Raw genomic sequence first — 15,933 nt, forward strand, 5'->3', positions numbered from 1 at the left:
ATCCATCTATATCGCCATTCCAGTAATTGAATCTTGATAGGTAGGTAAAGAGTGCTCTTCGGCCATTCCCATGAGTAGCTCCCATTAGTATGTTGGTGGTCTTCCCCCCATCGCCCTCGGGGCTGTGGGAATGGAAATGGAATGTGTGGTAAAAAACTACACATATTTATCTCCTCAACCCATGCCGAGTGAAACTCATGCCAGTTCAACTACTTATGCAATTGGTGAGTCTAGGAACTGGAGAAAAACAATATGCATCTGCACTTACACATGGAACTATTGCTCCATCCCGATTTGGCACTTGATCTATTTATGCTTCAGCTACTACTTCCAATGGATGTTTTCCTTTTTTTATATTTTATGTATTATTATTGAGTTTTATAGTTCTTTTTACTTTCTATGTTGCTAAGAAAATTTACACAAATAGTCAAAATATCTCCCTAAAATAAAGTGATCAAAGAAGAAAATACTAATAGATGTCTCCCTAAACTAAAGCCATCAAAGAATAAAAGACTAATAGATGTTGATATAGAGGCATGGAAATAAATTCTTAGGCAATTACAAGAGGAGGAAAAGATCACAAGTGAGAGTGTAACATGAGGAGTGGACCTTAAGATACTAGCTTGCATGGTGGAAGATTTATATCCCTTGCACCTTGTAAATTTTTAATTTCATATTACTAGATGGATTAGTTGATTAATTGAATTTTATTTTATTATGTTCTTCTAAACTAATAAATTCTAATAGCGAAAAAGGACCACCTCCCTATGTTCAAGTTTTTATTCCACATTGATATACATCCCTTTTCATTATGTGTATACTTATATTTTCAATTGTTAAAAACTAAATTAGGGTGAAAATTTGGTCGTGGTGATAGTTGTTGAGAAGAAATGCATGACCATGTTAATATGTGTTGAGGTTAATCATTTTATTACAATGATGGAAAAATTCTATGTTGGTTTAGTAGCATTTTTCTTTGTTTTTTAAGATTCAAACATATGACATTTTAAAGTCAATATTAGGCCACAGAATGTTGAAGCTCAACAGCAAAGTTAGGCTATTAAAAAAAAGTGTTTAAGGAATTATAACCTTTCAACCAATATATAACAACCTTTGAATCCCCTATCACTTGTAAGTTTAGACTGTTTAACTGACACAATTAAAAATACTAACATAAATTACTAAATCATATTATTGTAGTACTTATTAGGTAGTCGTATTTTTGTTCATAGGCTAAATTAGTCATTCACGTTAGCCATTTTTAGTTGTATTACTTATTATCTAGTCATATATTTTTAATCCACAATTAAATTAGTCGTTTATGTAGTCTTTTTTAGTTGGGTCAATTATGATTGCCCAATTTTGGTAGTATTTCACTTGGAAAAGTTGTAGTGACTAACTTTTTTAGTCACCTAGTCACTAATTTCTCATTTTCTACTAGTGAATTGGCATGTGCGATCCGGTGATATGTTAATAAAAAGTGGTTTTGCCCCAACATGAGAATTAGTTAATTATCTTTTCAGGCCACCTGCATAGTAATCATACTTATTATTATCAACATTCATCATTTCTTTTTATTTAAGTTCAAGGAAGATTTCCTTACCTTCTAATAATGATGTCTTGCAATTAATGATTTGCTCTTTAAACATCATCATAATTTCATGATATCAAACATGCCACAACAAAATATTACAAAATTTCTAGTAAAATTACCACAACTTATCACTTTCATGACAAACATTGTCTTTACTCTTTGTTCAAGTGGACCTGGTCCTATCCACATTAACTATGTGTCGGTCCTTTTCGTAGAAGTCTTAATTACGGTTTTATAATTCAATTGGTTTCTCTCTATTTAATTCCTTTCTTTATTTTCTTTTCCAAATAGATCATTGAAGTTTAAAAGCACAAGGTAATACCAGAAGAACTACTATGTCTATTCAAGGGTACAGCCTGGAATAGTGCGACGTACTTAAAATTAACAAAGATAAAAAAATAATTACATCACAAAATGTTGCTACTATACTTCTTAAACACACCTTACCCATGAGTTTTCACAACTCTCTTCTTCGGTTTACATGCCCTTATATACTCCAAATTATTAATCAAGGTATCTGGGGTCACATGTGCCCTAGCTATGGGGTCTTCGCCCTTGTATCTTTTCTTTCTGACAGATGCATCAACCCATCATATTAGTATGGTTGTCTTAACATATAAATTTTGGTAAGTATATGTTCATTCTAAACAATCACTTCATGAGAATGTCATATTAAAGTTCCTTAAGGTACTTATTGTTGGAAATAATACTGAGAGGGGGGATGAATCAGTATTATCAAATTCTTTTAATAAATCTTCCTTATTTGTTCTTTGAATTATTTTGCATGTCAGTACCATAAAATAATGAGCATGAACAAAGAAAACAGATAGTCACACCAAAGAACACAAGATGTAAGGTGGAAACCCAATGTGGGTGAAAACCACCTGCTGCAATATGTCTCTATTTTCTTTCAAATTAGAAACTCCTTTTACAATGGTTTTGTACTGTTGCAGTCCTTTACCAGTACGCAGGCTGCAACCTGCAGAGAGCTACAACTCTCTCTCGTTTTCCAATCTCTCCTGGAAGGGAGCTACAACCCCCTACTTCTTACAAGGACCACTATTCATAAATTTTCAAACTGGATCCATAAGCATCAAATGATCATCAAGTATAAGAAAATCACCCAGTCAACTGTAGTAACCAGATCAACAATAATAGAACCAAACCCAGAACACCTTATCAACATAAAAATACAGCCAAACAAAATGTCTTAAAACAGATACGCAGTTTTTCTTTCTCTTGTCTGCGTGCGTACGCACTTCACCTTCTGCTCCTCTGCGTATACCCGCAGAGACCCTTCTTCCGCACTGCGTGTCCACGCACTGTTTCTTCAACCGTGCTGCTTATTGTTACTGCAGGTATGCACCCAGAGACACTATTGCGCCGCGTACTATTGCTGCAGGTACGCGCCCAGAGATACTATCACGCCACGTACAGTTACTGTGCGTACGCACCTGAACCTTCGTCGCTCTGCGTACCCACGCAGTTCTCCTGTTTCTGCTCTGCATACCCACGCAGATCTCCTGTTTCTGCTCTGCGTACCCACGCAGATCTTCTGTTTCTGCTCTGCGTACCCACGCTGCTCTCCTGTTAAACACCTGCGTACTTCTGATTAGGTCCGAATAGGCAGTCCACAGATGCTCAGATGCCCAGATCTGATCATGCGCTCGAGAGATCACCCTTCACAGATTCACTTTCAACTTCATATAGATCAAGCTTTCAAGACCATAACCCAATATTTCAGATCTTAAGATATTCAATTGCAAAAGATACTTAGCCAAGAGATCTCCTTTGCTTTATATAGGCAAGCTCCTCCTAAAATCATGGATCAATACCACGAGCCAAAACCATAATAACACAAATACCGTCGGCTAAATACCAAGGGTTAAACATAAGAAACCCCACGTGTGCTTTTCTCTGCCTTGAAATGAGTGCACTAGGGGTACGCACCTCCTGAATGGCTGACCAGCGTGTCTGGCCGCGGTCCCTTCACAGTGTACCTGCGGGTACACACCTTCTGAACTGATCTCCTGCGTACTTCTTACTTTTCAACATACTGAGAGCCTTGCCACGGGAGTTGCCATCAAGTACAACATCTGTAACATATAGCCATACCAGAAACATAATGCCAACAATCTCCCCCTTTGGACTTGATGGCAACCTCACAAACTTCAGCTTCATTCTCCCCCTTTGACATCAAGGGCAAAGGGTTATGCTCCCCCTAAGAACATGCTCCCCCTGAATATGAACCAGATCTGCAGCGAAGAACCATAATCCACCATGAAAGAGATAGAGACATATTGCAGCTACTTCCATGATCTCCTTCTGAGCATCCTCCATAATGCCAACAATGCATTATATGCTCCCCTTGAACCTGTACCATCAATCTTCAACCAATCAGCCACCCAACACATGTATGCATATACAACCATCAATCAAAAGAGGTTCAGCAATAAGATGATGCATCAACAACCCCCAGCTTTTGCCTGAGGTATTCAAAAGTGTCCCTGGGCAATGGTTTGGTGAGAATATCAGCAACTTGTTCCTTGGAAGGAACATACTCCAACTTGACCGTCTGTTCAAGCACTTGTTCCCGAAGAAAATGATACTTGATTGGTATGTGCTTGGTTTTTGAATGCATGACAGGATTCTTTGAGATGCTGATTGCACTTGTGTTATCACATAAGATGGGGATAGGTGGTGTACAAGTGATTTGAAAATCCTGCAGAGTCTGCATCATCCAAAGAAGTTGAGTGCAACAAGATGCAGCAGCAACATATTCCGCTTTAGCTGTAGACAAGGCAATCGAACTTTGTTTCTTGCTGAACCAAGATACCAGTCTAGAACCCATAAAGAACGCACCACCACTTGTGCTTATCCTGTCATCCACGCTTCCGGCCCAATCTGCATCTGTATAAGCATGAAGTGTGAGATCTGTATCTCTAGGATACCATAAGCCATAATTTTGAGTCCCTTGAAGATATTTGAAAATTCTCTTCACTGCCTGAAGATGAGTCTCCTTCGGATTTGCCTGAAATCTTCCAACTATTCCAACTGCATGCATGATGTCCGGTCGGGTACCTGTCAAATAAAGTAAACTTCCAATCATAGATCTATAGGTTGGTTGATGTACTGCTGCAGATTCATCATTTGCACTGAGGCTACATCCTGTGACCATGGGTGTACATACTGGTTTTGCATCTTCCATGCCATATTTCTTCAAAATCTGTTTGAGATACTTGGTTTGAGATAAAAAGATTCCTCCTTTCTTTTGTTGGATTTGCAAACCAAGGAAATATGTCAGTTCTCCCAGCAAGGACATTTCAAATTCTTTCTGCATGACCAAGGCAAAGCTTTGACTCATAGCTTCTTCATTGCTGCCAAAAATAATGTCATCTACATACACAACAAGTATTAGCAATTTGTCATTTTCAACTTTTATATAAAGATTGCTATCTGTTGATCCTTTTGAAAAGCCTTGTTGATGAAGATATTTGTCCAAACGGTAGTACCAAGCCCTTGGAGCTTGTTTGAGACCATAGAGAGCCTTTTTCAATCTGCATACAAGATTTGGATCATTTCCAAGAATGAACCCATCTGGCTGCTCAATGTATACTTCTTCTTCCAAGTCTCCATTCAAGAAGGTTGATTTCACGTCCATTTGAAATACTTTGAAGTTTTGACAACTTGAGAGAGCAAGGAACATTCGGATGGCTTCAAGTCTTGCAACAGGAGCAAAGGTTTCTTCAAAGTCTATTCCTTCTTGCTGCGCATACCCTTTACAAACAAGTCTAGCCTTGTTTCTAATTACTTCTCCATTTTCATTCAATTTATTTTTGAAGACCCATTTTGTTCCGATAACATTCTTATCCTTTGGTCTAGGAACCAGCTCCCAAGTGTTGTTCTTTTCGATCTGCTCAAGTTCTTCATTCATTGCTTTCACCCAACATTCATCTTTACATGCCTCTTTCACATTTTGTGGTTCAGTAGAGGAGAGTAATGCCAAATAGCTTGAGGCTGCTGCAACTGTTCTTCTTGTTTGTACACCTGCTTCTTTCTGCCCCATAATCTGAGATTCTGGATGATTCTTCTGAACATATCTGGATGGAGTCTTTTCTTCTATTCTTGTCTGCTCCTCTGGTTCTTCCTGAGGTCCTTCATCATTCTGTCGTTGAGGGTAGCCTTCATCTTCTTCTATGTCTTCATGATGCACTTGCCTAGGAATGTATCCCTTCTCATCAACCACTACATCAATGCTGTCAACAATTCTGCCAAGTCTTTTATTGTAGCACTTGTATGCTTTGCTATGTGGAGAGTAACCAAGAAGAATACCTTCATCTGCTCTAGGTTCAAGTTTGCCAAGCTGCTCATCAGTATTCTTAATATAGCATTTGCTCCCAAAGATTTTGAAGTGCTTTACCGAAGGAGTCTTACCACTCCAGAGCTCATGAGGAGTTTGAGTGTTGTTCACCCGAACATTTGTCTTGTTGAGAATAACAACCGCAGCATGTGCAGCTTCACCCCAGAAGGTTGTGGGAGTTCCTGACTCATCAAGCATAGCACGAGCCATTTGTTGGACTGTTCTGTTCATTCTTTCCACAACTCCATTTTGCTGAGGAGTTCTAGCTGTAGAGAATTCTCTTCTTATCCCATGTTCTTCACAGAAATCGAAAAATTCATTTGAGGTAAACTCCCCACCTCTGTCGGATCTGAGGCACTTAATTTTGTGACCCGATTCATTTTCAACCAAGGCTTTGAAGGATTTGAATTTTTCGAATGCTTCATCTTTGTGCTTCATAAGTCCTAACCAGACAAACCTGGAGAAATCGTCAATGAATAATATCAAGTATTCTTCTCCTCGAGGTGTTCTTTTCCTGAATGGACCACATGTATCTGTATGTACTAGCTCAAGAGGCATGCTAGCTGATCCTTCCTTCTCTGGAAAGTTAGTTCTGGTTTGTTTTCCAAATTGACATGATTTGCATATGGTGTTGTCAGGAATTTTGATATCTGGAAGATCGCGAACTGCCTGATATTTGCATGCTTTCCTTATTTGTGAAAAGCTTAGATGCCCCAACCTCCGATGCCATAACCAGTGCTCATCATCCTTGCTCAGATAGCATTGTTGTTGTCCTTCTTCAAATATGTACAGATTATTTGGGGTTCTTTTGCCTTTGATCACTGTTTTACCTGTATCAAGATCACGAACAAGACATCCATTTGATCTGAATATCACCTCGGTTCTTTGATCACACATCTGGCTGACACTTAGAAGATTATGCTTTAATCCATCAACATACAAAACATTTCCAGCCTTGACCTTTTCTTTTAACTGAGCAATTCCTTTTCCTTTTATAGTTGCAGGAGTATCATTTCCAAAAGAAACTTTCTTTCCCTTTTCTAGAGCAGAATATGACTCAAGTTTTTCTTTATCACCTGTCATATGCTTCGAACATCCACTGTCAATGTACCATAGATTTTCCTATCCCTCTGCATAAAATGCTATCCCACATCTTTCTGTTTGTGGTTCCTTTATTCTCCATGTTTTGGTGCTTGAGGCTTGTTCCTTTTTCTGCTGAAACCTGCTCCTGCATTCAGAATATTCATGACCAAAGTTATTGCAAATAGAGCATTCTACTTCATTTTCAAGAGCCGAAAAGTTGTTATAGGTCCTTTTTGTAATCCCGGTCATACTTCTTTGTTTTTGAGCTTCTCTAGTCATGATTGTTTTATATGCAACACATTGAGCTGCTTTGTGACCAAAGTTATGGCAAGAGAAACATTGTCCATTGAAGAAACTTCTGCGGTTATCAAATCTACCGGCCAAGTGATTGTAATCTCTATTGTCATTCATTCTTAAACCAAATTGAGAAGATTTTACCTATGGCTAGTTCTAGCTTTTGTTCACTCTTAAGACGGATTGCCCCTGATAGTCTTTGTTTGCAATTCGTCCCTGCTTTACCTGATAGTCTCCATTGTGCTTTTGCTCATTCCTTTTTGCTACATCAAGATAACTTTTTGAAGTGGATGCTTGAGAAGTTTCTCCATTATAACCAAGACCTGTCTTGTTTAGAGGAGAACGCTGCACATTGATAATCTCATCCAGAGTTTCAGATCCTTTGACAAACTTAAGATTAATAGCTTTTGTTTTCTCAATCTCTTTTCTAAGAGCAACAATTTCACCTTCTAATTTTTCAAGATGTTTTTCTTTTTCATCAATTTGAAATTGTAGAGTATCAATGATCATATTCTTTTCTTCTATACATCTCTTGAGTCTAGTAATTTCTTCAAAAAGGTTATCCACATCTATAGCATCCATATAATCATCATCTTCAAATGCCATTAACAGTTTATATTCATTACCTTGTTCATCTTCATCACTATTTGATAGACCATCACTATCTTCATGAGTGTAGTAGCTATTCTTATTTGTACCCTGTTTCTTGTTCCATCTAGCAGGTTCCTTTCCTTTATCCTTATAAGGACATTTTGCAGCATAATGACCTACTCTTCCACAAGCAAAGCATTTAAAAGGTAACTTACCTCTGAACCTTCCAGAACCCCTTTGAAGATTTCTGACAAAATTTTATTCTTCTTCTTCTTCTTCTGGTACGTGACTTGCTTCATAATAATCTCCTTTGCCTGACGCCTTGAAAGCAGCTTCTCTTCTGTCTGATGGACCTCCCTTTCTCATTTCATAAGCAGTTAGAATTCCATGTAGCTAAGACATAGTAAGAATTCGTAGATTTTCCTTTTCTTCTATTGCAGATACTTTAGATTCAAACTTGGGGGACAATGATCTTAGAACCTTTTCAACCACAATAGCCTCTTTTATTTCTTCACCCAAATTTTTCATGCAATTAACAATCTCATCAACTCGAAGAAAATAGTTAGCCACACTTTCATCATTATACATCCTGAGATTCTCATACTGAATCCTGAGAGTTTGAATTTTAGCACGCTTTATCTGTTCATCTCCTTCGTAGCTCAAGACAATCTTGTCCCATATTTCTTTTGCGGATTTATATTGCATAACCTTTACGAATTATGTTTGAGATAAGCATCCCAGCAATGTATTGACTGCTTTAGCATTTGTTTCATATTTCTTCTTTTCGGCCGCATCTGTAGGTGTAGCTGAAGGAAAAGCGTAGCCTGTATCTATGATATCCCAAACTTCTGTACCAAGAGATTGAAGATAGGCAGTAACTCTTACCTTCCAATAATTGAAGTTTGTCCCATCAAAAATTGGTGGCCTGATTGATGCTTCCCTCTCATAGTTGCTCATGATGAATGATCTTCCTTCAAGCGATCAAGCCTTTCCGAAGGACCTGCTCTGATACCAATTGTTGGAAATAATACCGAGAGGGGGGGTGAATCAGTATTATCAAATTATTTTAATAAATCTTCCTTATTTGTTCTTTGAATTATTTTGCATGTCAGTACCATAAAATAATGAGCATGAACAAAGAAAACAGATAGTCACACCAAAGAACACAAGATGTAAGGTGGAAACCCAATGTGGGTGAAAACCACCTGCTGCAATATGTCTCTATATTCTTTCAAATTAGAAACTCCTTTTACAATGGTTTTGTACTGCTGCAATCCTTTACCAGTACGCAGGTTGCAACCTGCAGAGAGCTACAACTCTCTCTTGTTTTCCAGTCTCTCCTGGAAGGGAGCTATAACCCCCTACTTCTTACAAGGACCACTATTCATAAATTTTCAAACTGGATCCATAAGCATCAAATGATCATCAAGTATAAGAAAATCACCCAGTCAACTGTAGTAACCAGATCAACAATAATAGAACCAAACCCAGAACACCTTATCAATAGAAAAACACAGCCAAACAAAATGTCTTAAGACAGATACGCAGTTTTTCTTTCTCTTGTCTGCGTGCGTACGCACTTCACCTTCTGCTCCTCTGCGTATACCTGCAGAGACCCTTCTGCCGCACTGCGTGTCCACGCATTGTTTCTTCAACCGCGCTGCTTATTGTTACTGCAGGTACACACCCAGAGACACTATTGCGCCGCGTACTATTGCTGCAGGTACGTGCCCAGAGATACTATCGCGTTGCGTACAGTTACTGTGCGTACGCACCTGAACCTTCGCCGCTCTGCATACCCACGCAGTTCTCTTGTTTCTGCTCTGCGTACCCACGCAGATCTCTTGTTTCTACTCTGCATACCCACGCAGATCTTCTGTTTCTTCTCTGCGTACCCACGCTGCGCTCCTGTTAAACACCTGCGTACTTCTGATTAGGGCCGAATAGGCAGTCCACCAGAGTGGCACAGATGCTCAGATGCCCAGATCTGATCATGCGCTCAAGAAATCACCCTTCACATATTCACTTTCAACTTTATATAGATCAAGCTTTCAAGACCATAACCCAATATTTCAGATCTTAAGATATTCAATTGCAAAAGATACTTAGCCAAGAGATCTCCTTTGCTTTATATAGGCAAGCTCCTCCTAAAATCATGGATCAATACCATGAGCCGAAACCATAATAACACAAATACTGTCAGCTAAATACCAAGGGTTAAACATAAGAAACCCCACGTGTGCTTTTCTCTGCCTTGAAATGAGTGCACTGGGGGTACGCACCTCCTGAATGGCTGACCAGCGTGTCTGGTCGCGGTCCCTTCATGGTGTACCTGCGGGTACGCACCTTCTGAACCGATCTCCTACGTACTTCTTACTTTTCAACATATTGAGAGCCTTGCCACGGGAGTTTCCATCAAGTACAACATCTGTAACATATAGCCATACCAGAAACATAATGCCAACACTTATTTAGGGTAACATTGACTGGTGGCACACTACACCTTCAATGTTAGCACATCACCCAGAAACAAGTGTAGGTAACACTTGTGCCAATATGCTACCACCATTCTCTTTACCACAGTTATACATTTCCTTAAAATTATATGTCACATTTCCATAGTTATCTTACTAAATTATCTACCTATTTTCAAATCACACGTTTTTTTTGTTACCTATATTCACCATCAATCCCTCAATTTGCATTAGAACAATAGAGTCCTCAAATTATGTAATGTACACATTCATTATCAGGTGTATCTTGTCATGCATAAACACATATTTCCTATGCTGTCCCTTTTCAACTTATGCTATTTTCCAAAATTTTAAGAAAAATCATCACATCAACAACAACCAAGTTAAGAGTTTTCCCCTTATAGTTTATGATTGTACCATTTGGAATATATATATATATATATATATATATATATATATATATATATATATATATATATATATATATATATATATATATATACTTCTGCTAGATTGCTCACATAATCTAGCTTGCATCTATTCCTTTTTAGCTGATTGTACCATCTCTGATCAAATATTTATATATCGAAATTACAATTGGTAGTCATTTCAATTCCTCGAAAATTTCTTGTCAGCTTGTTTTAGATCATAGTCAACCTTCTTATTATATGAAAAATTCACTTCTGCAGACAAAAATGAACTCACTAGATCTAGTGGTCTGCTGTAGAACAACAAAGAGCAAAAGGATCTATGTTTTCCTTGGAGATATTAGAACATGGAAAAGAGACCTACCTGTAATTTGTAGTAAGTCTTCTTCTCCTTGCTTGTAAGCTGCAACTCTGGCTCCATGCACTATAAATGGAACTTGTAACAATCACTAAAACAAGCAAGATAACTACAATATCCACATAGCATAACCCAATGTCTCTAATCAATGAGTCAAGGCGGCATTGAAATACATAAACATCAACGTGACACAAGTATAGGAAAACATAGTGCTTTTTGCATTAATAAATAAAGGAGATAGTTTCAACCATATATAGAAGTTGACTATGTAGATGTCTCGCCAATTGTCTTGTCCTTCCTTTCCACAAAGAAAACCTTCACACTCAACCTTGATGCATAAATGGATGATGATTCGTTAAGCTCAAAGTAGTAGCATGAGGGCACTAGTAATCTCCAAAATTCAACCTAGACTCTATGGGAGGTGGTAAATTTATAGGGTGAAAGTGGTAGTTTAGGATTTACAGCCTCTAGAGAAGGAATTTGAGATCTCTATCCATGGTAAAATTTTAAAACCACCTTAGAAGCTTCTGGAAGGAGAACATTCGAAAATAATTTTTAATTTTCCTGGAATTCTAGAATCATCGTACCTGCAAAGTAGAGAAAAATATGCTAGTCAACAGGGATGCTTGGTTATGAAAATTTCAACCATTGTAGGTGGATAGGCATGCAGGGTGCACTAGGGCTAAAAACAATGTTTTTGAGTTGATAGACCCAAAAACTCATACTTTTTAGAGAGGTGATGCTTAGGGATTTGCAAAGGGATAATGACAAAGTGTTCAAGGGTGTTGATTGATCTGTTTTTAGGCCTTTTGAGTGGATGTGCAAAATGACCAGTAACACTTATGAATTGTGAGGTAGTTGTAAATTAAACCAATGGTAAAGTCATCCCATGATTCAGTATCACGATTTTGTAACTCACAACAATATTGAGTCTTCTATTTCCAGTAGGTACAGGAAATTCAAAAGCTATTTAAATTATTTTTCTATATTTGGGGCCATTGCATTTCCTTCCTCGTGGATTCCCATATTCTTGAAAATGATCTAATATTGCTTACTTTTTACTTAATTAATTTTGGCGTAAATTTCATATCCTTCTGGGTATCGACAACATTGTTTCGAGGTGCTTCTAGGTTTATTTGAGGTAACTCAGATACTGTTATCATATCCCTTCAACTTAAAATATCAAATATGTTACTCGCTTCACGATTCTAAGACTCATCTTATTTTCATCACAAGTTACTATGATAACTTATCACACCTTACCTTCATTTAGCCAATTTTTAAACAAGAAATAGTTCTCAATTATTTGACCTTGGAAACCCTCCATGTGGATGGTTTGCACCATTTACTCTATTTTTGTAACCAAATTTCAGTGACTCACTTGATGGAAATGTTGTCAGTGCAAAAGTTCATTAATTCCCTTATCCGTTTGAACTTTATTTTCATCAAACATTAAATTTGTACTAGTCAGTTGCATTAGACTTATTTATAGCTAAGGTATCGTATTGACATGTAATTTTTTATCTTTATTTCCACCACTGTCGATATATGCCATATCAATTGCTAATGTTTGTTTGGTGAAAGGATTCCAACTTTCCCACCAATTAACCAAAATGACTCCCATTGACTCATATTTATACATGCACTTTGTATTCATAAGTATTATATATCCGCAATACATCATACATATTGCTTTATGTAATACAAGGCTCTCGACCCTTTTATATATATATATACTGCACATACAATGCACTTATTATTGTGAGTGTTTAACCATATTGCTATAAAATCTTTCCCTACCCATCTTACTTATGTACACAAGTAAGATTACTCTTCCATTAGGATTCAGAATTTTATTTTTACTAACCCATATTTCCTTCATTCACTCACTGAGCTAGGTTCTTGGTCAACATCCAGTATATGTGCAAAGAGGTAGTTAACACCAGTCGAGTGATTACTTTTTGACTATATCTAGAGTAACAATTAAATATCTGTTATGAAACCAGCTCAAGAAAAAGATAGAAAAGATAGATCAACGCCTTAGAATTCAGCCTCTTCGAGGGGGCAACCTCCTTTACATTACATAAATGAACAATTCTTCGATGTCTGTCTTCAAATCTATCTTCAAATCATCCATCTTAGCTTCCACGTCATTCATCTTAGCTTCTACACCTTTCTTTAAACAATCCATCTTAGCTTCTACGCCTTTCTTTAAACCATCCATCTTAGATTCTATTCCTTTTTGTGCAAGGGACAGTTGTTGCACTTGGTCTTGTAATTTTGATATATCATGTTGCATTTCTTCCTCTTCTTCATGAGTCATGCTAGAGCTTTCAGGTTCCTTACTAGGTGTTTGCATTTTCTTTCCTCGTGGCATCAGTTACCGATACTAATGCTCTACTATGCCCTTTGAATTCCTTCAAAATAAATTTTCAAACCAAGCTTAAGCAAAAATTTAAGAAAATCTACACACCTTTTTTCACTTTGTAGGAGCTCGATATTGCCTCTAACGTATCTTTGTACTTTCCAATCATCTAGTTCTGAATTTGTGAGTTGTAGTAGCCCTATGTGTCCTCTTTCTAATGCCACAAGTCTAACCCAAATTGGATTCTCCAAGGAAGAGTTATGTGAAATCTCCCATAGTGACTTGCTTATAGACTAGTTCAGTAGAGCGAACTTGTACGACATGCCATGAGTCACTGTTTTGACCTTTGGATCTGAAACATGTATACAAGAAACTAAAGTTCGTCCTCTTTCTGTACCTTCTTACGAAATTTCAATCCAATCCCCAGAGAGAAAGTTATGATGATTTTCCCCAGGTCACCTGTTTTGAATGTAATTCAAGAGTCTGCAAAAAGACCAACTTCCTCAGATCATATCTCTGCAAATAGCGTACGAAAAGCTCTGAAATTCAGATCCAAGGTTCAGCGCGATTTCTTCTCAAATGGGTTTTTTTTGCGACTTCTGAAACATCACATAAAAAAAGTTATAGCGAAAATGCCACGATGACTTGTTTGGAGCAGCGAAACCCTAGAATCCAAAGCTCTGATACCAAATGGCTACTACAGCTCACAAATTCAGAACTAGATGATTGGAAAGTACAGAGATACGTCAAAGGCAATATCGAGCTCCTACAAAGTGAAAAAAGGTGTGTAGATTTTCTTAAATTTTTGCTTAAGCTTGGTTTGAAAATTTATCTTGAAGGAATTCAAAGGGCATAGTAGAGCATTAGTATCGGTAACTGATGCCCCGAGGAAAGAAAATGCAAACACCTAGTAAGGAACCTGAAAGCTCTAGCCTGACTCATGAAGAAGAGGAAGAAATGCAACATGATATATCAAAATTACAAGACCAAGTGCAACAACTGTCCCTTGCACAAAAAGGAACAGAATCTAAGATGGATGGTTTAAATAAAGGCGTAGAAGCTAAGATGGATTGTTTAAAGAAAGGTGTAGAAGCTAAGATGAATGACGTGGAAGCTAAGATGCATGATTTGAAGATAGATTTGAAGACAGACATCGAAGAATTGTTCATTTATGTAATGTAAAGGAGGTTGCCCCCTCGAAGAGGCTGAATTCTAAGGCGTTGATCTATCTTTTTTATCTTTTCTTGAGCTGGTTTCATAACAATATCATTTACTTTAACACCTATAGTATATTTTACCCCTTCATATACCTATCTCCATCCTCAAAAGTCTATTAAAAGAAATCATCATATAGATAATTATATGCTTTTCAGGGTGATTCCATATACTACACCCTGCATTCTCTCTTAACATATCCATCTAATATTTTATAATTGTTTAATAATATGGGGCTTGATAAAATTTTTCATTTACACACGTATAAGTCTTTTGATTGTCTACACATACACTTCCTTATTGTTATAATCATAAACTTATCTCTATTCATTATCCCATAGTCGCGGGATATGATTTACTAATAACATGTATTAATACTTAGGTCGCCACACAACCATTTCCTCTCCTAGGCACCCAACATATCAGTTCTTGTAAGTAAGGATACCTCAACAATAATTCAATTAGTATTTTGATAAATGAACTTACATAATGTTATTTTATTTGAATGTTGTCATGGTTTGAGTCTTCACTTCTCCTTGCCCTTGCTTTATAACATAGAAATTTACTTGGTTTCTCATTTATTGTTTATTGTTAGCTCTTAATTGGTGATTTCTTCCCTCAATTATGCTCTATTTTAAAACAACATAGTGGATATGGATGAGAATTTTTCACTTAGCTGCACCCACAACTCAAGATTTCATTCAGTTAAGGTGCAAAACTTGGTCCTGTAGGTAGGGTTGCCATATTTCAAATTTTCCTTTTCTGCGAAACACAACAAAGTTTTATATTATTTGCACTTAACAAACTACAGCGTTGAACCCTTCAACTTTGATACAACTTTTAACATACCTCAACATTTTTTTTACTATAAGATTGAATTTGTTGTTACTGAAAAAAAGGTTGCACTTAATATCAACCACAACAACATTACCACTAGTTTTTTTTAAACTTACAATTGAAAATCTATATTTATGATGAAGTATTTCTCCCACACATTTAATTCTTAGATAGGGTAAAGTAATCTTGTGAAAGGCTTACATTATTCTCAGATATTTCACATGGTTGTATTTATTCCAATATGGTACATGATATAATGTTTGGCCTTCTAACTATCTCGAAACCTTTCCGCGATGAGCCACCTGGCATTTAGTTTTCTAGTTTAAGGGACCAC

This window comes from Pinus tabuliformis, chromosome 5_2 (genome assembly GCF_031772625.1).
Source record: "Pinus tabuliformis cultivar Carrire ecotype Pingquan chromosome 5_2, CPIR1, whole genome shotgun sequence".
Classification (NCBI taxonomy): domain Eukaryota; kingdom Viridiplantae; phylum Streptophyta; class Pinopsida; order Pinales; family Pinaceae; genus Pinus; species Pinus tabuliformis.